Below are 23,341 nucleotides of genomic sequence, written 5' to 3' on the forward strand. Positions count from 1 at the left end.
AGTAGAAAGTTAAACAGTTACCTAAAGATGAGCAAAAAACAAACAAAACAAACAAACAAAAAAATCAATCAAAAACCCCTTGAAGATAATGACCTCAAGAAAGAAGTAAAAATAAATGAATAAATAATTCTGAGACAATGTAATGTAATGTAATGTCATATAATGTAATATAACATAACATTATATGAAGTAATGTAATGTAATAATAGTTTTACGAGTTTTGCAGACTATGTAGTTTTTTTGATAATATCTAATAACCCACCCCCACCCCACCCGGCCACTGGCTCATTTTCAGGCCATTTACCTGTCACCTTTACCAACTTGCAGTTTGTTGGTGATTTCTTGCCAAGTTACTCATTACCTTCTTTTTTCAGGTTTCAGTGGTCAAAATTCTTGTGAAAGGCATCTGAATGCACAATAGGACTGATGTTGATCCAGGTGTTAAAAGTGAAAAATAAACAGTTTTAAATAATACCGTGAACAAACTGGGTTTAACATTTAACTGCATAGCTTTATATACAGTCTATGAGTCAAACTAAACAAGCAACGCTGATTGCGCCTTTATTTCGAGCTTCTTTATTTGATTGGTCAACGTGGGTATCAGTCAAGACACCTGTGGTAATTGGCTGTCAGTGAGGAAATGAACGTGAGAGGGCGGGCATAGAGCAGTGCGCAAAAAAACGGAAAGACGGAAAGGAGCAGCCGGCGGGAAAATACGGAGCAGGAGAAATACTGAGAAACTCAAGTTCTCTGGTGAAAGTTTCAGTAAATAGACGGAGACTTTGTGTGGACAGTGTCGCGCATTTGTTGTTAAATTGCAGTTGGTTCAGTCATAAGTTGTTTGCGAGTGTGCCGGTTCTGAGCTTCAGTTAACATCGGGGAGTCACTGAGCGAGAAGACGCCATTTCTGACGGGACAGGAGTGTTTGCGTGTGGGCTTCCTGAGGAGGACTCGCTTCAGCCGCCCTCTGGTTTCGTCTTTCGGACCAGGGACGGTTTCTTCTGGACTGACACTGAACTGTGAGTTGAACGTTGAAACTCTTTGTGTGTTGTCAACTTTTTTCTTTTGAGTGAGCGCGCTCACAAATAAATATTGTTAAAAAGGGAGAGAAATGCAGATTTTTCCAGAGAAACGTGATTTTTTGTTCTAAAATTTTGGTTAAAGTTAGTTTAGAGTTGGCCTAAAAAAAATCAAGTAATTTATTGATTTATTAAGCTAGTTTTTGTAAAGATTATGGATTTATTATAATTTAACCATTACGGTGTGCTTTAATAGTACATATTCGCTGATATTATTAGATGCTATTTTCTATTCTGAGTTTGTTGAGTGAGAACCCTTATTATCCAACTTCTAAGTTATTTTAAATATCAAATAAGTACTTTTCAGAAATTTAACCCATTAAATGCCATGTTTTTGTTATTATGGCTCTATATTTTTAGATGAGAACACAACAATATTTATATACTAACCTGCATGAAGGCTTTATTTTGTTTTGTTTATTTGACGATTACAGCCCGGGACATGTCAATGATTTCTAGAAATAATGATTGTGATAGTGCTCCAAGAGGAAATAGCATGTACTTTCTCCATATTCCAAATGTGGTAAAAATGAGATGGAAAACAGAATAAATGACGAATTCCAAGGCAAAAGACCAGACTGACACCCAGAAATAATCACTGCATGCTTTTAGGCTTTCATGGCTGTGGAATCAAAAATGACAGTTTGAATAGGTGTGTATTTTACACTTATTGAAGCCTGAGCTTGAAATTCCAACATTAAAAAAAAATACACAGTCTTGCTAAAATTTAGGCCGTATGCATGAACACAGCCAAAATTATGAAAAATGAAGAATAAAAAAGCAGGTAAAATGTGCCAAACAGTCCCTAAGGGCTAGAGGGGCATGCTTTTTATTGTAAAGGTTCTATATTGTGTTACAATTAATTTTTTGTTCTGTATTTTATTTTAACGGAAAGGGGATAAATATTAGAGCTGTCAGCATTAAGGCGTAATCGCAGTGCAATTGAATTTCATATTTAACACGTTTTTTTGCTAATCATGGGTGATTCCGGCCAACATTCCTGTCTTTAAGAGGTTGAACTGGGCCAAATAGAGTGACAATAGAAGTATATAAAATTCAAATGCCACGTCACGCTAGCTTATCAGGAAATTGCTAAATAATGCCCCAGAGTGGCATGGCCATTTCACAGGGGGCGCGTGACCTCTGACCTCAAGACATCCAAATTAAAATTGTTTGGGCAATGTTCTATTCGTACCTAAGAGTCTCCCCTTTACAGACACGCCCGCTTTATGCTAGACCCATGCAGTTACGGGGAAAAACTGTGCAGTTTTTTTAAATGCAGTACAAGTGTAATTCTTGCCTGTTGTATTTGAGTGTTTCTGCATATTGACTTCCCTTGATATTGAGCCTTGCAATTGCTTGAAATTGCCTTTACGTCGCATGGGAACAATAGTTTCATGCATACAGCACCTGTATGAATCTGAGAAAGTAATGAAAGTGGAATTTCTAAAAGGTGTAAACGCTGTCATTTGATTTACAATCAAGACTCAGAATCTGGTAACAATCGCTGTAAACATGCAATTAAAAAACATGTGTTGCTATTGAAATTCAGCGTTTACTCATGATCTTTAAAAAACACTCGTGTGACAGCCCTTGTAAATATCATTTGTACTTTTTGAAGACCAAAAAAACCCAACACTAAACTGTTATTTCCTCACATCCAAAGATTTCTATGGTTTTGAAATTAGCATCAGCCAAATGCTGGTCAAGTGTGCAGGTGGCTGCTAGAATTGCTTCCAAAGCTTACCAACTACAAAAGCAATGGTAATCTCTTGAGTGGCAGGTAGATTTTGTCCAGTGGCAGGCTGACAAAGAAGTTAATTTCCAACCCTGCTGGGGTCAGTTACTTGGAGTACAGAAGTATATGGTATTCAATGTGAATATAGCTTGCTATTTTTCAAATTTTCTTTATTTAGGAGGAGCATAACATAAGTTTTACCCCAAATGGGTAAACCATCATGGTAATTTCCTCAAGTAACTTAATAATGCCCCATAATTCAAATCTAAAACTAGTCAGAGCTTCTTAGGCATAATAAAGAGTGTTGGGGTGCTACAAATATAATATGCTGCATTATATGTATTGTATATGTAACACAGTAGACCCAAATCCACTGACTTGATTTTTGGGCCTCATTCTCTAAACTTGATTTTTTTACCTTTTTATTGTTGCTAATTAGGGATGACAACAATTAATCCACAATTCACAACAATCTTGAAGATAATCAGTGGCTAAGAATTGAATCTAACATGTGAAACTTAATCCATTAATCAATAGACTATCCAAAGCTGTTAAAGTATAAGCAATACTGCTGTGAGCTGTGATTGAGGGGAAAACGGCAATTCGTATTGTTTGAATTAAATGAGTTTAAAAATGAGTTTTTATGGTTTATTCAAATAACAATTAATCAATTACTTGATCATTAATTTAACCAATACTTGATGAAGAAAAGTGCTTATAAAATGCAGCCCTAGTGATGATTTACTTTTTCGCTTTCCATTTCTATAGTCACTCAGCATGTCCTGCATTTCTCTGTGTGCATCTTTAGACATGAATGCCATGGGTCTCCAAAAAGAAAAGAAAAGACCTTATAGTTAACCTGCACAAATTACACCATGCTTAGATTTTGGTTGTACAAAACCAGAAATCTGCCCCTGAGAGAAGAGCGTTTTTTTTTATCTGGGAGCACAATTCTATTTAATACCAATGCCAAAAGCCACGTGTCCACACGATACGCTGCTGGATGGCGTCTGCTGAGAATGCTGCCAGACAGAACCGGTTGTGTTGTTGTTGTACACAGCAGGGTTTCCGCGGGGTTTTAAAAAGTATTAAAAAGTTTACATCAAAATTGCCAAATTTAAGGCCATTAAAAGTGTTAAATTTAGTTTTAGAGGTATTATTTAAAAAAAAAAATAGGTATTATTTTTTTCAGACTACGATGTGTCCTGTTTGTATTGAAATTCTTTCCGTTAAAGTTTGCGTTAGAGTGGGCTTCAGCACATAATCAAAGATCTTCTGCTTTGTATGTTTGATGCTGACGTCATATTCTGTGGTCGATTCACTCCGCGCACGCTCAGCTCACCAGCAAGGGTGGACTGGCTCACGCTTTTTACTTCAATGGCCAGACAACGTAGTCCTCGTGATGGGGGAAATGCAAATTTGCGCACAGCTGGATGACTATGGGCACCACACCAACATTGCGCGCGGAGGCTCTGTGGTGTCTGAACACAGCTGTCAAGCACCACTCCTTCCACTCAAATGAAGGAGTTGCGGATCTATTCAAAGCAATGTTTCCCGACTCCGACATTGTGAAGACGTTTACCTGTGGCAAAACTGGTACGTGGTCAAGTTTGGATTAGCGTCGTTTTTCAAAAAACAGCTTGTCGACAGGATCAACAAGGCTGGGCCATACGTGTTGCCGATTAACACTTGACACTTAGTGTCGTGACAGTTTTTTAAAAAAATCTGAAGGTAGTGAAAAAGGTAGTAAAAGGTATTAAATTTAACTTAAGGATTGCTGTGTAAACCCTGACACAGAGAGACAGCTAGATGGCATCTGCCGCAGCAGCATGTCAGTTGAGAACGCTGCTGGTCAGATCCTGTTGTGATTGCATGTTACGTGTTAGGGCGGCATCAGGGCAGCGTCGGGTTGTAACGCTGCCGGTAACAACACAATGGAGCGCAATAGTGCCTATGAGGTGTGCCCTTGTTAACTGAAGATGTAGAGGGATATTTCAAGTGTGATATATAGTCCACTGCAAAGAGGCAATATGTGAAGAGTTGGGTTGAGAAAGTGTTGCTAAACCCAAATCAGACCTTAACAGTGGAGGTGGCGAAAAAAGGTCATATGAGTCATTTGAGGAATGCTCATACTGCATGTGTAATTTTGAAAGTAATTCCGGTATTAGAAAGGCTGCTAAATTAAAACAAAATATGTAGCAGGAGATTAAGAAAAATATATGGCTTTAATTTATCATGCAGTTTGCATGTTTCAACATCATTTGGATCAAAACAACAGTCACTGTCAGTGACAAGTGCACCAATCAAATACATTTTGAGAACATCATTCAGCTGCTGCCTGAGTCCAATCTGTCAACTGTGAGTCTCTGCAGGACACGACAGTTTCCTGCTGCGCTGCTTTACTGTCAGCAGAGACTGCACAGCTTTCATGCTCCATATATACATATATATATATATATATATATATATATAACATATATATATATATATATATATATAAAGCAATATGCATGGCTTTATGTCAGACACAGTCTCACCTGATGTCGACATGCAGAACGAGTGTGTCCTTGTTAACGTGAAAGGAGAGGAGAGACAGCAAAGGGAGTAAACCTTCGGGGAGAGACTAGGGAAAGCGATGGGAGGAAAGTCATGGAGAGCCGAGGGGAAAGACAACGAGACAAAGGGGGAGAATACATACCAAGCACAGCTCTTTTTCGTGCTGACATGGAGTCAGAAAGATGTGTATGTGATGAGAGTGTTCACTTAGATTAAAATGCTTTGGTTGTTTGGGAAGTACTGTCTGACAATATTCATTGGTGAACAAGAAAGGCTTTTTTTTAATGCTGCTGTCAAAAAAACATGGTCTAACAGAGAAAGAGATTTCCCAAATGAAAAAACAATCAAAATGATTTATGAGTGAAACAGAACAGAGAAAATGTGTTGTTTCGTGAAAACACAGAAACAGCAAAAATACTGTAAGTGCAGATTAACCATTAGGGACTGGTTGGCACATTTAACTCGTTTTTTGTTCATCATTTTTTGCTAAGTTTGGCTGTGTTCATGCATATGGCATACATTTTGGCAAGATTGTGTCTTTTCCTCTAATCACTAACTTTACAGCTTAGCTCCTAAAATAAGTCTAAAATACACTGTGTACCCCACGCAGTCTACTCCAGAATAGATTATTTTTTCACCTTTAGTAAGGACTTTCACAGAATAGAGCAATGTGATATTGGTCCGATTGCCCTATCGGACCATAGCCCGATATACATGTCAATAAATTTAGACAATAAACCAAGATCTTTACCTTGGCGTCTGAATTCAAACCTTCTAAATAACCCACAGATTAAAGAAAAAATTAGGAAAGAAATTAAAACATATCTGGAGCTAAATGATAATGGGGAGGTGACGCCATCTGTGCTCTGGGATGCATTGAAAGCGGTACTCCGAGGGAAAATAATAGCTATCTCGTCGTATGAAAAGAAAATCAGAAAAGAAAGGCTCATTAATTTGGAAGAGAAATTAAAAGAATTACAAAGAGACCATGTAGAGACTCTAAATAAGGAAACCAGATTAAAAATGAACAAAATAAAAAAGGAAATAGATGAAATCAATACGTTAGAAATACAGAAAATGCTGATATTTACAAAACAACGTTACTATGAAGCTGGTGGAAAATCTCTCAAACTCCTATCTTACAGATTACGCAAACAACAAGCAGACAGTTCAATACATAAAATAAGAAATCCTTACTCTGGGAACATTGAGACTCATACAGAGAGAATTCAGCAAAGTTTTGAAATGTTTTACAAATCGTTGTACTCTCAACCAAAAATGAATAATGACCTTCAGATTGAATCATTTTTAGCCACTCTTAATTTACCTACCGTTACCAACGAACAAAATGATAGACTATTGTCTGAAATAGGAATAGGAGAACTAAATGCAGCAATAAGTAAATTGAAAACAGGGAATACTTGAGCGAAGTAGACGGCTTCACCTCTGAGTGGTACAGGACTATGAAAGAATCACTGGTCTGCACTATTGAGAACTTTTAATTGGGTGTTGAAGAAGAAAGAAATTCGCCTCCTGGAGATATGCCATCATTTCGGTGTTACCAAAAGATGGAAAAGACAAGTTGGAGTGCAGCAATTACAGGCCAATTAGTGTATTGAATATTGACTATAAATTATTTACAACTATACTGTCCAAGAGACTTGATAATATACTACCAGATCTGATCCACTCCGACCAAACTGGTTTTGTAAGACAAAGACAAACACAGGATAATACTAGGAGAACTTTGCATATAATAGATCAGATTATTGAACAAGGAATAGAATCAGCCATTATTAGCTTAGATGCCGAAAAGGCTTTTGATTCGGTCAAGTGGTCTTTTTTGTATAAAGTTTTAGAAAGATTTGGCTTTCATAAATCTATTATTGAAGTATTTGAAGCCCTATATGACAAACCTTCAGCAAAAATAAAAATTAATGGTGACTTATCTAATCCATTCATCCTTGAAAGAGGAACTAGACAAGGTTGCTGTGCCTCTCCTCTCCTCTCTATTTATTGAGCCCTTGGCTCAATGGATCAGACAAAATACAGACATTAAAGGAATAAATATGCCATCAGGAGAAAATAAATTGGCCTTATTCGCCGATGATGTATTGATATATCTATCACAACCCACTCAGTCACTCCCTAAGCTTATGAACCTGCTAGAACAATATGGGATGTACTCAGGATATAAACTTAATATACAAAAAACACAGGTAATCACCTTTAATTATTACCCACCTAATCACATCAGAAGCAAATACAAAATGAAATGGGATGCAGAATCAATTAGATACTTAGGGGTAAACTTAACAAAGGATATTACAAAATTATTTGATTTGAATTATAACCCCTTAAATTCCCAGTTGAAATCCGATATTTCACGTTGGAATGTTATCCCTTTCTTGAGCTTAAGCTCCAGGGTGGAGTCCATTAAAATGAACATTCTGCCAAGATTGCTCTATCTTTTCCAAAATCTTCCAGTGTCAATACCAACCAAACAATTCATAGAATGGGATATGATGATATCCAGGTATTTATGGCAGGGGAAAAAACCCAGGATCAGGTTTAAGACCTTACAACTAAGTAAAGAGAGGGGGGGTATGGGTCTCCCCTCCTTAAGAGAATATTACCTAGCAGCACAGTTGAGGCCATTGATCTGCCTATGTACCCCAGATTATTCAGCACGTTGGAAAGAAGTTGAAAATGCCTTACTAGAAGGGATTCCTATTGAAGCTACTATTTCAGATAATGAACTTTTAAATAAACAATTGAACATAAGCAACCCTTGGTTAAATATATTATTGAGAACCTGGCAGGAAATTGTAAAAACTTGTAATTTAAATGACTCAATTAAAATACTGCGATCGTGTGCTTATGACACTGACTTTATTCCAAACAGATCTGATGGCGGATTTAAAATGGGCTGCTAAAGGCCTAATAAATTATTACTCATATACTAAGGAGGGACATTCCATAGTTTTGAATTCTTAAAGAAGAGATACAATCTTGAGCAAAAGGATTTCTATAGATATCTTCAAGTTAGAAACTATTTTAACCAGAATCTAAGACCAAATGTAGGTAAAGTAGAAACAGGAATTTTGAAAATTCTTTTGTCAGTATCAGAATCTCCGTGTACTAAGATTATCTCTAAACTATATAAAGATGTACTCCATCCCAAATCAGGAAATACGTGGTATATAAAAGAAAAGTGGGAAAAAGAAGGCAATTTGATTATAACAGAGGATGCTTGGAAAGGAATATGTCTCATACAATGGACTTCAACTTGCTCGACTACCTGGCGTGAATTCTGTTGGAAAAACGTTGTTAGGTTTTTTATTACACCTTTACAAAAGAGACATGGGGGAGGGGGTTCCAGCTGCTGGAGACAATGTGGGATGGACGACGCCAATCATTATCATGTTTTCTGGAACTGCCCAGTCATTGTTCCTTATTGGCAGGAAATCCACAAACATATTAACAATATATTTGGAGTCAATATTCCTTTTATTATGAATACAGTTTATATGGGAGATATTCAATTTGACGGATGGAGAAATAACGATAAAAAGTTGGTTCAAATTCTCCTGGCCGGAAGCAAAAAAGTTATAACGAGAAATTGGCTCAAACCCCACTTACCCACTATAGATGAATGGATAGACATTATTTATGAAATTTACATAATGGAGCGGCTATCATATTCCCTTCATGTCCAGAAAGATAGATTTTACAAAATTTGGAGCAAATGGACTGAGTATATTAAACCTATAAGACCAGACTTCTCTTAAATTATTGAAAAAGGTCAGGCAAACAGTGTTGTATTGACCTAGGTAATTTTTTGTGACCTTTAACCTGAACCTTTTTATTTTGGTATATGGATGTACTGATATTTTGTTTCTATACCTCTCCAATGTGAAGGCCTCCCATGTTCATGTAAATAATTCACATTTAATGTTTACATAAATGCTCAAAAACATCTGAAAGAGCAATATTGAGATATACTCAGATGATCTGTGACTATTTATTTGATAATGTCATTGTATACATATGTTTTATGCTGAGTATCTTACGTGATTATGACATTGTTCTTTGAAACTGCTCTTTCTAAATAAAAAATTAAAAAAAAAAATACACTGTGTAAACAAAACTGTTACATTCATACTGTTAAGTGCAAAAAAAAAAACCCCACACAGTTGAAACCTATTCACAGTGCAATTCTTGATCCCACAGCCATCAAAGCATAAAAACATGCACTGTATTATTTCTGAGTCTCATTCTTTGCTTTTGCCTTGGAATTTGTCTTTTTTTAATTTATTTTTTTAAACCATATTTGGCATATGGAGAAAATACATGCTATTTCCACTAGGTGCACTATCACAATCAATGTTGCTGCAAATCACTGACACATCCCAGACTGTGATCATGAAAAAATCTACTTAGCATGTAGCATATTGAAAATAATTGTTTTGTGTGTTTTTTTCCATTTAAAAATGTAGTGGCATAATGACAAAAACCTTGCATTTAAAGGGTTAAAATTTAACTGATGTAGGTTAAAAAAAATGTGCATAGAGTAACACAAGTGTGTGTAACATTTAATTTTAAATCCACAGACACTAATTTGCTTCATAACAGCCTCCACTATGGTTTCAGGCTTCTCACCAGATGTTCAAACTGCCTGCGGGAATTTGCTTTGATTCAGATGCAAGTTCTTCCACTCCAAACTGTTCAAACCATGTCTTTATGGAGCTGATTTTGTTCATGGGGATACTGTCATACTGAAACAGGAAAGGGGCAAACTAGGGAAAGGGAAAAGGGACTATGCCAGCCTGCCATAGTCTTTGTAATTAATGGGAAACACTGGTGGGGCTGGAGGACGGACGGTCTGTGGTCTGTGGAATTCGGATTTTATCTTCCTGGGCGGGTCTCAGTTTACCTGGGAGGGCCGCCCAGGAAGAATATATGTATGGGAAACACTGGTCTAGATTGTCTTGGTGAAAGTGTTGAATATATCAGCCCTCTCTCCAATATAATGGAACTACATGACACTCAGCTTATGGTGCCAAAAAAACAAACAAACCCAAAAACAAAACTCAACAGCAATGTGTTTTTCCAGACTTCATGACCCAGTTACTCATGATAATCTACAGACCTTGTTTTGAACAGTTTCATGTCTGAACTATTTTCTCTCTACCAAATTACGCCTGCTAACTGTATCAATATGCATAAGGCATTGCGAGATGTAAATATTAATGGCGTCCTCTTCAGCTGAACAGTGATGTGGTTTGCAGTAAAAGTTCCTGCATGAAACTGCTCACAACAAGGTCTGTGGATTTTCCTGAGTAAGTGTGTTATGATTTCTGAGTTTTTAAATGTATTTTTTGGTGCTTTGGGCATCACAAGCCGAGTACCGTCTAATTTCACTATATTGGAGCAAAGGCAGACATACAGACATACTCTACTGCTGATATTTCCAACACTCTGCAACTCACACCATAACTATCTAGACTGATAAATATCACTACAGGGTGGTATTCTAGAAAGGAGGTTCAACATACTCTGAGTCTAACCCTGAACTGACCTTCTCTGAGATGGGAAACTCTGAGTTTCCGGTTCCAGAACAGCTGATCTGAATTAGTTCAATCAACTCTGAGTATGTTCACTCAGCCATGATTGTAGGCTGACCTCATTTTGGTTTTATTCATATTTGACATTAAACAACATAAATATTCATTCAGTTGCTATTTCAACATGTAGTCATTGAAACCCCCAACAGAATGCTGTTTAAACACAAATATGTCCTCTCGCCTAATATCCTGCTGAGTAAATTACCTATTGATAATGATATGAGGCACACACCGTGAACACATTATTAACTTTCTTTATGGGACTGAGAATTACTACGATTATTGTGTATTAGATTGTGGTGCATATGTGGGGATAGTATTTTTATTTATATAACTGATATTTGATTATTGATTTTGTTTTATTTCTTTTATTTTATAATGGTATGTTAGCCTGTTGGATGCTTTTTAAATTCAAGTCATTATTGCTTTTATATTGTTTTGTTTTATTTTATTATTTTGAATATATTGATGTTATATTTCCTTCAAATGGTATTTATTTTTTCCTATTGGAATCATTGATTGGTATACTAAAATGTGGTGATGTGTATACGAAAATTCAATGAAATACTAATTACTAATAAAATAAATACTAATAACAATGTAGCACGATGCACAAAATTTGTTCTGATGTGAGCGCACGTCCGCGATGTGTGAGATTCGATATTTACGGCCGCATAATGTTGTTAAGACAAATGATTGATTGTAATAAAAAATGTTGCCGTTCTAACAGATATTCATCAGAAAATGAGAGCACATCCAATCGAGATCTGAAAATCCTCTCTCGACGATGCTTAATAATTCTGCTTAGATATCGATCAGGTTGCAAAAGTACGGACAATCCATGTCTTACAACTCGCTTCAGGTGGGAAGACAGGTAGAAACTCGGTGTTTCCTCTAAAAAACCTGCCAGTGAGCAGGTTATGTTCACAGAGTCAGTTACCATGGTGATTGACTCAGAGCTTGACTTAACCCTCTTTCTGGAACTGAACACAGAGTTTCCCTCCTCTCAGGGTTGACATACTCAGAGATTACACATAACCTGCTTTCTGGAATACCTCCTAGCTCTGGGCAATTAATCGCATCTTATTTTTGATTACGATTCCCTTGATTTTGGAAACAAGATAATTGAGATAAAATTATTTTGTGTGGCATGACTAGTCTACGAGTGTTGCTCCAGCTTTTGTCTTTTGTTTTGTTAATCAAGCGCACCACTTCCCCAACGGATGTGTGCGCGGCCCCTCCCACTAAACTCCAAACAAAAGTGTCAGCACAAGTTGAAAACAGTGTTATGAACTTGGTTTGTTGCTACATTTAACGTCTGTCAGAGTAAGCAAGAAATGCATTAATTATATTGTATTTCATTCCTGCTATAGACCTGTATCATTTATATGGCCTATGATAATAACAGTCACAACTGTTTATTTACATTAACTTCAGGGTACAAAGCCGCTGTGCCAGCGCTGAGCAAACTCTGCCTTCATTGATTTGTTTATAGCCACCTAAAAAAGTCAATATCTGTTTAATTTTATGTTGTATTTAGGGTATTTTCACCACTTTACCTAGCTGTGAGACTGCCCTTACTGACGGAGATTGGAAGCAGTCATATCAAAAACACTCCATTGTCATTTTACTTCACTGATCGGCAGAGCTACTGGTCTGCCGCTGCCTCCATCAGCTGTTGTGGAGGGTAAAGAGGGAAAAAAAACTCATAACCTTATTGTTTTTTTTCTTTTTTAGTTTGCTAAAATATGTTTTGCTGCGGCCCCATCAGAAGCAGTATGTTATTTAGCATTCTGTGCTGGCGTTGTGGGACGGTACTTTATTTGTCAGTGGAGGGGGGTGGCTGGGTGTGACCTTTTCTATTAAAAATTAAAATAGATATAAAATAATACTTTTTCAAGTTGTATGTCTTTCACCTAAGCCAAAATTCAAAACACAAGTCCCTCCTCAGTACTAACATTTTTTAATGCTTGACCCATTTTGCAGCCCTCTTCTCCTCTTATAAATATCACAGGTCCTGTCCCAAACCATCGAGTGAAGCTGGCGCAGCGACTAGGAGCACATGCAGAACACCTTCTTGTTCGCCTTTCTTCTCTCCTGTCTAAACAGGCTGCATCTCTCTCACTTTCAGCTAGTCTAAGTTAATCTTTTTCCCAGTGTGCTTTGTACAGAGACATGCTCATGTTATGACGTGAAAAAAAACATGTTTAAAACATTTAGAAGTGTGTGTGTGTGTGTGTGTGTGTGTGTGTGTGCACGAGCGCATGTGAATGCGTGCGTGCGTGTGCGTGTGTGTATACACACACATACAGCAGTACTGCAGGAGTCTTGGTTCTAACAGGCGCTATGACAAACAGCAAGTATATCAGGACCTAGAGGAGCTGCTGCTGCCTCTACAGTATGTCTATCAGTATTTTAAAAATCTTAAAGTTGAAAAGAACAGGGAGAGAAAAGTGAGACAAGGTAGAATATATCATACTTGACATATATTTCACGTGTCAGGTATGACATATCCACCCGTACCAGAAGAGACAGAAAAGAGGAAAAAAAATGACAAAAATTGAGATGCAGCGAGTGACTGAAACAGCCACTTGATTAGTCAAACTTAATCCTATTTGATTCATATTTAATTGTATTTTAATACATAGCCAGTGAAGCATCACTAAACTGAGCTGATAGCAAATTATGAGGTAGGCCAAGCTGAGTACCATTATCTCTCTCCTCCTATATATGTGTGACATTTCTAGATTTACTCCCCCTCTCCCTGACAAGCAGTATAATTTTAATGCAGTCTTAATGTTTGAATAGCTGGAATTAGCAGCAGCACATAAAAAGCTTTAAAACTGCATTGATGTCGCCTGGAAAGATTTCTAATTTCTTCCTTAAAGATACGTTGGAGCCCTGTAGGCATCAAGAGGGAAAACTTCTGATGATTTATACCCTCAAATTACAAATGTTTTCCTGCTAAAGATAAAGAAGCTTTGTGCACAGCATCTACCATGAAGAAAATAGTGCAACTGCAATCAGAAAAAAAAAGAAACGGAAAGTGTCTGTGTTACTGTAGTGACTGCTCACCAAGTCTTCAGATCACTCAAAGCACTTTTACACTAATTTTCACATTCCAACACATTCTTCCCAAGTTGTCACATGTTACCGCTTTGCAGTGGACTTCCCAGTCTACATATTGCATTCTGGGTATTCTTCTGTGTCTTCTATTTACGTTCAGGTTTGCAGCAACCATGATGTCAAAAAAAGCACATTGAAGACGCCATACGTGGTTATGCTTATATTACGTCATTTCAACTCAATGCAGTCTCGCCGCATCATGGGCATGCAACAGGTTACGTCAGGCCACATTCACAAGTGACACCACCCGTCTGCATATTATGCGTATGCTGTAGGTGCTGTTCACTTATCTGTTGGCATTTAATAACAAAGTGACCAGTTCTGTCCGGCAGTGTCAGCTGAGGCCCTCCAGAAGTGTATCATGTGGACGCAAAAGGTGGCTTTTGGTGTCGACATCTTACACCAAAAGCACTGACAAAGCGGTAGTAGTAGACATCTTTGGAATGAGAACGCTCCACACATTCACTCATTCACACTCACATTCGTACTGGTGGCCGGGACTACCATACAAGGTGCCACCTGCCACTCATATTCCTTTTCCAAAAATGTAGCCCTGGCTCTTGTACTGGTTTTCGTTCAGGATACTTGGAACCTTGGGGCTATCTAACAGACCAACCTGTGTTTCCACCAGTTTTGCATGGAACCGTTGTAATCAAGTATATGAAAATGACAGAAGGCATTGTACAGTGCACAAAAGAAGTTAATAGTTTAAGCAAAATAGTGGATTACATTGATTACCTACAAACTTTTGTTCTGTTATTACAGATATTTATTTTTACCCAAATAAACAGGCATGAACCAACTACCAATGAGACCAATGCATGCTCATTTTTTGTCTGACCATTTCTCACTTCTCCATTGTTGTTTTCTCCATTCTCTTTTTCCAACCTGTAGATTATGACACACCAACTGATGTCACAGTTTGCACTTCAGGTCAAGAAAAAACAACATCAATTCAGAGAGAGCCCCACTGTGCAGGAAAAAGACCACTGAGTGAGTATCTTTGTCACACAACACCATGTTTTGGCCAGCAAAGTAATAGCTTTAGGCTAGTGTGGGGATAAACTGTGATGTTGGTGTTTGCATCAGAAGCATGTGCAATGCACATTAAAGTTGATGAATTTTCCCTGCAAGGGTTCGTTGCAGACACCAAAGTACCATTGGCTCCTCATGAAGTAGAAATCTGTACATGGCCTACTTCATATTTTATAACACCTAAAGCAATGAATAAAAGATGAGAAGGAGAATATAGAGTTAAGTGTTTCTCTATGAAATGCGGTGGAGTAGAAGCATAAATGGACATACTTCAGAAAAAATATCTCAACTTTAGTTTCCTGAGTAGATGAATTCAGTGAATTTTCCACTACAGTGTGGAGCTGCAGCAGAGACAGGTTTTGTTGGGATAACACTCTTGATCATGTCATCAGATGCAGACTCCCTGCATGCTGCCGGAGGGAAACTCAACCTATAGAAAGAGGATGCTACAAACAGCTCCAGTGCCCATAAAGTTTTGATGAATCTTATGAGGTTTCACTTGTCAGATTTGGACCGCAAGGGAAACTCACATACAGAAGGAGATCTTACTTTGTCACAGTTAATTCCCTGTTATTTCAAGTGAAGAGTGCTGCTATCAGAAGGAGAGAATACTGTGAAATATAGATGGTGTGTACATACCAAATGTGTTTTTCTTACACTAATTACATGGTGTACATGCCTCCCTGCTCCGAGCCCCCAAACACTTTTCAAGTTGCCTTGAGCCTTTTCTTGTCACATTGAGCAGAGATAAGAGCATCAGCGCCGCTGCTTTTCTCTAAGTGCATCCCTGTTATCTTTCTCTTCCATATGTACAGAGTGTTTACTCTGCAGTGCATGGAGCTGGAATGTAAAATATCCTCTGCCATTACTGTAAAATATTCCAGACATTAATGCATTCTCTCTCTTGTTTACCCTTCTCTGAGAAACTAAATTAAGGTCAACCGCTCTGACAGGTCTGTTCAAAGAGAGAAGCATCGAGCGAGAAAGTGTGAGTGTGTGCGTGTGTTTGCTTGAAACTCTGATTAAGAAAACTGGAGTGGCAGGTAAAGAGGTAAGGGTAAAGGGTAAAGGTAAAGAAATTGTCTTAGTTCATTTGAAGATTACAGTTATTAATTGAAAAAGTCTAACAGAAAATATATGTATTATTTTGACAAATGTCAATTTTTTAAACATTAAGGGAAGCAAGAGAGGGAGGTATTCTTTTGCTTCTGCTGTTGATGTTCCAATGTGTGGCTACTGTGATATCCACAAAAGCTCATGATGGTATTTCGCTGCACATGGCACCAAATGCCAGGACGGCAACAAAAGTGCATGCTGGCACTGATGGTTTGGATTAGGGGAAGGAGGCACATGGCAAGGTGTAGAATAAAAAACATCACATTCAGACGGGAAGCGAACACTGAACTTCTGTGTGAAAAGCCGGGGTTTGTCAGACCCACCCGCCGTCCCTCCTGCCTGGCCTTATACTTGCTCCTTATATCCTGTCATTATCAGTCGGACCCAATCCCAAGTGACGCTTTCAGTGTATCATGCTGCCTTGGCAGGTGCCGTCCGACCAACCGCTGGTATATAATGACACAGTGAATGTCAGGCCTTGTTCCCAGCTGACAACATGTAGACTCGAAAGGTGGCTTTTGCAACGGGATCTTACACTGGTAGCACTGCAAAAGTGAGTAATTGACAACTTTGGATTGAGAATGGGCTGGATCATCCCATCAGAGTCATGTTAACTTGAATCTTCACTCTCCTTTTAGCTCTGGTTAACTCCATCAACACATGCGTTTTATCTGGTAGCCTTGTCTCCTTAAACTTTGACGTCTCTCTTTCAGTGGGGGCAGACCTGCTGTTACACTGGATATAAACAGCCTGTTTCGATCCCGCAGATGCTGCGAAGACATTAAGTGTGGGAGAATCATCAGCTTGTCTCTGACTTAACCTCATTTGGCTTTGACATTAGCTTGGTTTAAAAAAGGGTTAATGCATATTTTATGCTGTTTCTGTTTTTTAGTAGCCTTAATCATAAAAGGTGCTGCAACTTCAACCTTAAATGTGAGACGTGTAGGTGCAACGCAAACAGGGATTTAAGATGATGCTGCAGCAGGTTTTGTATTTCAGTCACAGCTTTAAAGCCACTAAGTTTCTCTTGTCTGTTTAGGCAGTCTGTAAATCTGTCCACTGGAGACAAATCTGTTTATCCCTCTGATTCATCTGTCCGTTGCTCCTTGTCTGTCCTGTTATCTTTCACTTAAAAGTAAGCCTATATACAGCATATACTATGTACTTTATGAAAGCTTATTCTTTATAGTTTACATGATTAGGACTGTGCATACTCTCCTGTCAGGCTCTGACCCCTGCCCAGTTGGCATGACAAGACCAAATATGTCAAAAGTCCATAAAGTCTGTCCTTCTTTGCTCAGATATACAGGATGAAAAGTGTGTAAAATGTTTACAAGTGTGAAATATGATTTGTTTAAGTGACATTTAGAATGTGTTAAGTCATGAGTGCTTGTTCTTGCAAGCAGCCTGGACATGTCACAAGTCCTTTCACGCCTCCTGAATGTGTTGATGACTCATCAAAGAAGGATTTCAGTCCTACAACAGTCTATGTTTTAATGATTTCAGTCCTAAAACAGTCCATGTTTTAATGATTTCAATCCTAAAACAGTCCATGTTTTAATGATTTCAATCCTGAAACAGTCTTTTGTAGTGAAACAAACAGCAGCGTTCCCCTCTCTGTCCTCTGTCCTTTCACTTATGTGAGAATGACATCGTTTGTGGAAGACAGTCTGGTCCCCTCGCCCCCCGCAGTGTAGCAGTGGACATTTTGTGTCTTGTGTTTCACCTCTCAAAATATATTCAAGTTACACTTACCTCAGTAGGGCTGTTGACTTTAACATCACCCAAAAATAAACCAGTAACTTAGTAAAGATGCAAATACAATGCTGTCTAACATTTATGGCGCCATAGGGCCCCAGCAAAGTCCCCCCTTTATACCCCTGCTGCACTCTTACACAGAACCAAACGATGGCGGCATCATTCTGCTCCAGTGTGTGCTTATACACTGTATCGCAGCATCCCGCAATCAAAGGAGGCATGACGGCCGTGATGTTTAACACATGAGCGTCTGCCTCTAGCGTGATATGATATATCCATATATACAAATATTTACCTTCTCTTTTGTATGGGAGCTGGCCTGCTCGGAGGGTAAGGAGCTCCTGAACCTCACTGTTTTCCCAGTTTGCAGACATTTATTGCCACTGTTCCTCTTTTTTGAATTAGCTGCTATACTAACAGCTGCTTTTTAAATCTCCCGCAGTGATCACACCCATAAACAAGTTATAAAACGTCACACCCGTGCCACCCATGGTCATGACTTTTCAGCTTTACGTTTTACACAGTTACTACCTCTTTTCCCGGCAACCACACTTTTCCTACATGCTTGGCACACAGGAGTTTTAGTCCTAAATGTTACTCACTGGACCTCTAACTTCCATTCAGTTGTTTTCATATATGTTGTAGTATGTATACTTGTATTGTTGTTCTGATTTTTCTCCTCGTCTCTCATATTTCAGCCTCTCTTGTTACTGAATATTTTGCTCATTATATTTTCAACTTTATATAGTATTCTATGGCTCTTGAGTTATATATTTCAACTAATGTTTTTTTAATTATGGTAAAACTGTACTTTTTATTACTCCTTTCTAACTGTTTATTTTTAGCTTATGACCGTATAAAGTATAAAGATGTTTCATATAGTGAGTTTAATATCTGACGAAGTGGCATGAGTAAAACTTTAAAGAACCTTTGAAAAACCCAATTGGGGCCAAGAAAAAAAGAATAAGTTAACTCAAGTAAAATCAAATGTAGAGAAAAATGTTCTCTCTTGTCCCTCCATCATCTGCCTCCTCCTCCTCCTCCTCCTCCTCCTCCTCCTCCTCCTCTCCATCCTCATCTCATCTTCTCCACCCTCTCATCACCTTCTTCCAGCTCTCCATCCATCTGTTCTTCTGTCCTCTTGTTCACCCTTTGCTCTCCACTTTTCTGTCTCTGTGGTGAATCAGAGTAGGATCACACTCTGCACAAGCCCTTCACGCTGATGTTCAGGATTGATGAGCGAAGACGTGGATGTTGAGGAATGAAAATTGGTGGTGTTGTTGGGAACCCGTGCCAATTTCAAGCAGCGCTTGCCACTCGTTTTTCCACTCGAATGCTCCTCACACGGTTGATGTTCTCCAGAGTTGGCTGGAGTTTGAGACCTAGCATCGTCGACCAAGTGTAGAGAACGCTTCACGCCTCTGGGAATACGGAGCAAAACCGCTCCATATTAAAATGAATAATCAAACATGTATATCCATACGTGGGGAAAATCGGTTTTCCTCCAGTTCAATGATGTGTGAAGTTTCTGCGTGACGGTGGAGCTATACATCCTGTGCCTCCTAATACTTCAATCATGTTGTGTAAGTGGATCACCTGGAAGCAGCGATGATATGAAGAGACGTTTGCCTGCCTGTCTAATCTCATGTTACAGACATAGAGCATGGTTGGCATGATGAGCGGCGACGTCTCTGCTGTCAGGAGTCCAGCTCTGAGCAGATGTCTGCTCTGGTTTCTCCAGTTTTATATAAAAATCCATCCAAGTTGTTCTATAAAAAATAGCCTGAATAACTTGTGGTGTGTCTGTCACATGAAACGTGATGTGACTTAGAACTAAAAGGAAACCAAACACCCGCGCTGAATAAAATTAGTTTCTAGATACATGATACAAATGAAGGGCAACTTAAAGCAAAGATCTCTTTTAAGGAGTAGTATAGTATTTTGGGGAAAAGGCTTATTTGTTCTTCTGTCTGAGTGTTAAATGATAAAATCAATATTAATGTCATGTCAGTGTTGAAGGATCATTCTGCGGTTGTTTTATGTCATTGAACCTCAACAAATCCTACAAAATAAAAAAAAAGTTTGTTTAGCTTCTTTATTGTTTATTTAGCGTTTGTAGAAAACCTGATATTTAATCGCTTTTGTGATGGGGTTTGTGCAGGTTTAATATTTAACATCCATTCTGCTATGGGTTTTTATTTATTTAATGCTAAAATGGATAATGATGCAGTTAATGGAAGTTTATTTTGCAGTCTAGATATGTTAGGAATTACTGGTTTAATTAATCTAAATTAATTTATGTGCATCTTTTGTCTATTTAAATGTAAAGAGAGAAATATTGGTGCAATGTCTGTTCTGAATTATTAGTATTAAAACTAGGTTGTATGATTTAATACATATTAAATATTAATTTATTTAAATAATTATAAATACAATAAGTTAAACAACAACAATTAATTAAATATACCGAATATTAAAAAATATTGTTAAAAGTATATTATGTGTTTTGTTGCATATGTGAAAACTTAATATTTGAATATTTAGAAACTAATGTGTTGCATGCATAGTTAAATATGTGTATCAATGCATTTTAATTAATTATAAACAATATTAATACATGTAGTCCAGATTGCATTATTAAATGCTTGAAATCGAAAGTAGATCATTCAATTGTTTGAAAGTCACTTAAATTGATCTTATTTTCCCAGACTTTCTTAGATTTATTTATAATTCTAATTTATCTTCTTTTGAACATACATTCAAGAGTTTAATTAGTTTATTCAAGTGAATGCCAAGTCATACTTATATAATTAAGGTTAAAAAAGAAAAATAATAATAATAATAATCTTTTGTGCAGAATTGTTTGGATTTCGATGAATTGCAAGGTGTATTCATGATTCTGTTCAGTTTGCATCTCATGATTTTAAGATGGGAAAAAAAACTGAAATTATGAAATTTGAGACATTGGTTAAATACAGATTCTAATTACTTTTATTGTTTATGTTGTGGAAATAAAACACAGCATGTACTGTACGAAAGTCTTATTCACTGATGTGTGTTTTTCTTCTCCCCCTCTTTATTCCAAGGTTTTCAACCTTTAAAATCTCCAATGAGTTTTTAAAAATTGTATTAATAAATTAAAAAAAGTGGAGGTGAGTTGTCCAAGCGTCCTCTGTACCTTCCTCGCCTCTCAAGTTCGGGCAAAAAATAGAAGAACTTGACACCCACTGAAGATGTAAATCTTTTAAAAAAGCTCAGAAATATCAACATGTTCTCATCCCAGTTCTTACTGCAGCTGTTTCTTGCTCGTTCCTCTGTGATTCCACCAGAGATTTGCAATTATTTGATGAGTCTGGTGCTATGAAAACAGTGGCTACAGCTAAAAAAAAAAAGGCTCCTGTTGTAATACCAGATTACCCTTTAATCATGTCTTTATGTCTCTGTGTGTCTATAAGTACACCTGCTATAAGGTGGACCCTCTGCACTCATAGCCTTCAGCTAAACACACTGATTAAACTCTGTTATCTTCCTGCCCCCCTGGACTGAGGTTTTCACACTAAACCAGGATTCTGTACTTTCACATACCTCTCTGCCCCTTCCTCCAAATGTACAAATTCAAAGTGTATGTGTGACTGTGATAAGGAAAACAAATGTTCCCTGCAGTAGTTTGTGGAGTAATTGAATTGACAACATGATGAGGTCTTATCTGGCGGGTTTCTCCAGGCGTGGCAGAGGAGGGACGTGCCGAGCGAGCTCAGGATGCAGGAAACGCTCCTGGGCCACCAATGAGCTCTTGACCTCTGTTGCTCACTGGAGCACATCCTAATACACAGCACGGAGAAGGGTTGTGTAAATGGAAGTGTGTGTGTGTATGTGTGGATCCGCAGGGCATTGATGCGTCTGTGAAGGCATCTCGTTATAGCTGCCACACGTGTGCCATGGCGAGGTTGCAACGTTCGCTCATATGTGAACACGTTTCCACATGCAGCCGGGATCAAAATAAGGGTCATGGCTAGGTGGCCAAGGCTACTCAGTGGCTGTCACGCACGCACGCACGCACACACACACACACACACACACACACACACACACACACACACACACACACACACACAGTCTCTCTCTCTCTCTCTCTCAGTATGGTTATGTTAGCAAACTGTGACCATGTCAAGCTGCCATGGCAACAATAGTTTGATCTTGGCTGCAGATGTGCTTTAGATTTGACCACGCTTATTATGGTGAGAGGCAAACAAAACAGATTGATGGCGAATGCTGGCTTGTAAATACACCAGAGATGGTTGGAGATCATGCAGAAATAGGAAACGCATTATTTGATTGATTCATGTATTTTGGCGTTTTGCTTTTATTTGAGAGTTGCAGCGTAGATAGAAACAGGATGTGTGAGACACAGGTATCTCGCGGGGAATCATATGGTTGCTGTCATAAGGCTGTAACTATGTTTGCCTATGCATCATCATTACAGTTATTAATATAGTCAGTTCCCTTTGCTGAGTGAAGTTTGTAAAAACTGAAGGTTGTTAAAACACACATGCGTTCAACAATTGGACAGGAACGACTGATTGGTCTTGCTGTCATCAGTATGAATGCAGAGCTCGCCCAAAACCCAGTGACCTAATTAAGGAACACGCAGCAGGAAATGCAGACATGTGCCTCTGTAGAGCCTCCAACTGCTGCTGAAAGATGTCTGAGTTTACAGAGTTTTGTTACTTTTCTTTTTTTATTTGTTGGCATAACAGTGATGCCATTAGGCTACCCACTGCATAGCCAGCAGTAGCCCTGGTAACATGTAATCGATTTTCAGTCCTAAATAGCTGACTAAAAATTCTTCTCAGTTATGTAACATTATGGATTACCCCATAGAAAGACATATCAAAATACACCATCCAGCAGTAAAACTCTCTTAAAGGCAGAAGGAATAGAACACAATAAGCTGACCACAAGAGAGGGTGACCATGTCAAAAAACTTATGCAGAGAGAAACATACTGGATTTTCAATCTGGATGCCATGAATTTCCCAAACCTGAACGAGGAAATTGATTCAAAACCCTTTTTGTAAACTCATTTTTCACTATTGTGTCTTTTTCTTTTTTTCTTTTTTCAATTAATTTACTGTATTTGCACTATCTACATTACTCCTACTACCAAAAAATTACCATGTCACATGATGTGACCACTAAACAAGTAAATACTGGGGCCCCCAGTAGCTTGATCAGTAGAGTGGGCGCCCCATGTACAGTTGGCTGCAGGTTAGACTCTGACCTCGGCCCTTTCCTGCATGTCGTCCC

General features: G+C 38.1%; 1 protein-coding gene across 1 annotated transcript in view; it reads left to right on the plus strand.

Annotated features, from left to right (window-relative positions):
• Positions 1-652: 652 nt before the first annotated feature.
• Positions 653-23,341, plus strand: part of pik3r3b (phosphoinositide-3-kinase, regulatory subunit 3b (gamma)) — a 316,493-nt gene continuing 293,804 nt past the window's right edge. The window contains exons 1-2 of the mRNA XM_088077407.1: positions 653-1,019; positions 15,021-15,119. The gene's annotated coding sequence lies outside the window, so the exon portion shown is untranslated. The remainder of the gene's footprint in view (positions 1,020-15,020; positions 15,120-23,341) is intronic.

Source organism: Plectropomus leopardus, chromosome 5, assembly GCF_026936395.1.
Source record: "Plectropomus leopardus strain MGB_pleo_1.0 chromosome 5, ASM2693639v1, whole genome shotgun sequence".
NCBI classification, from domain to species: Eukaryota; Metazoa; Chordata; class Actinopteri; order Perciformes; family Serranidae; genus Plectropomus; species Plectropomus leopardus.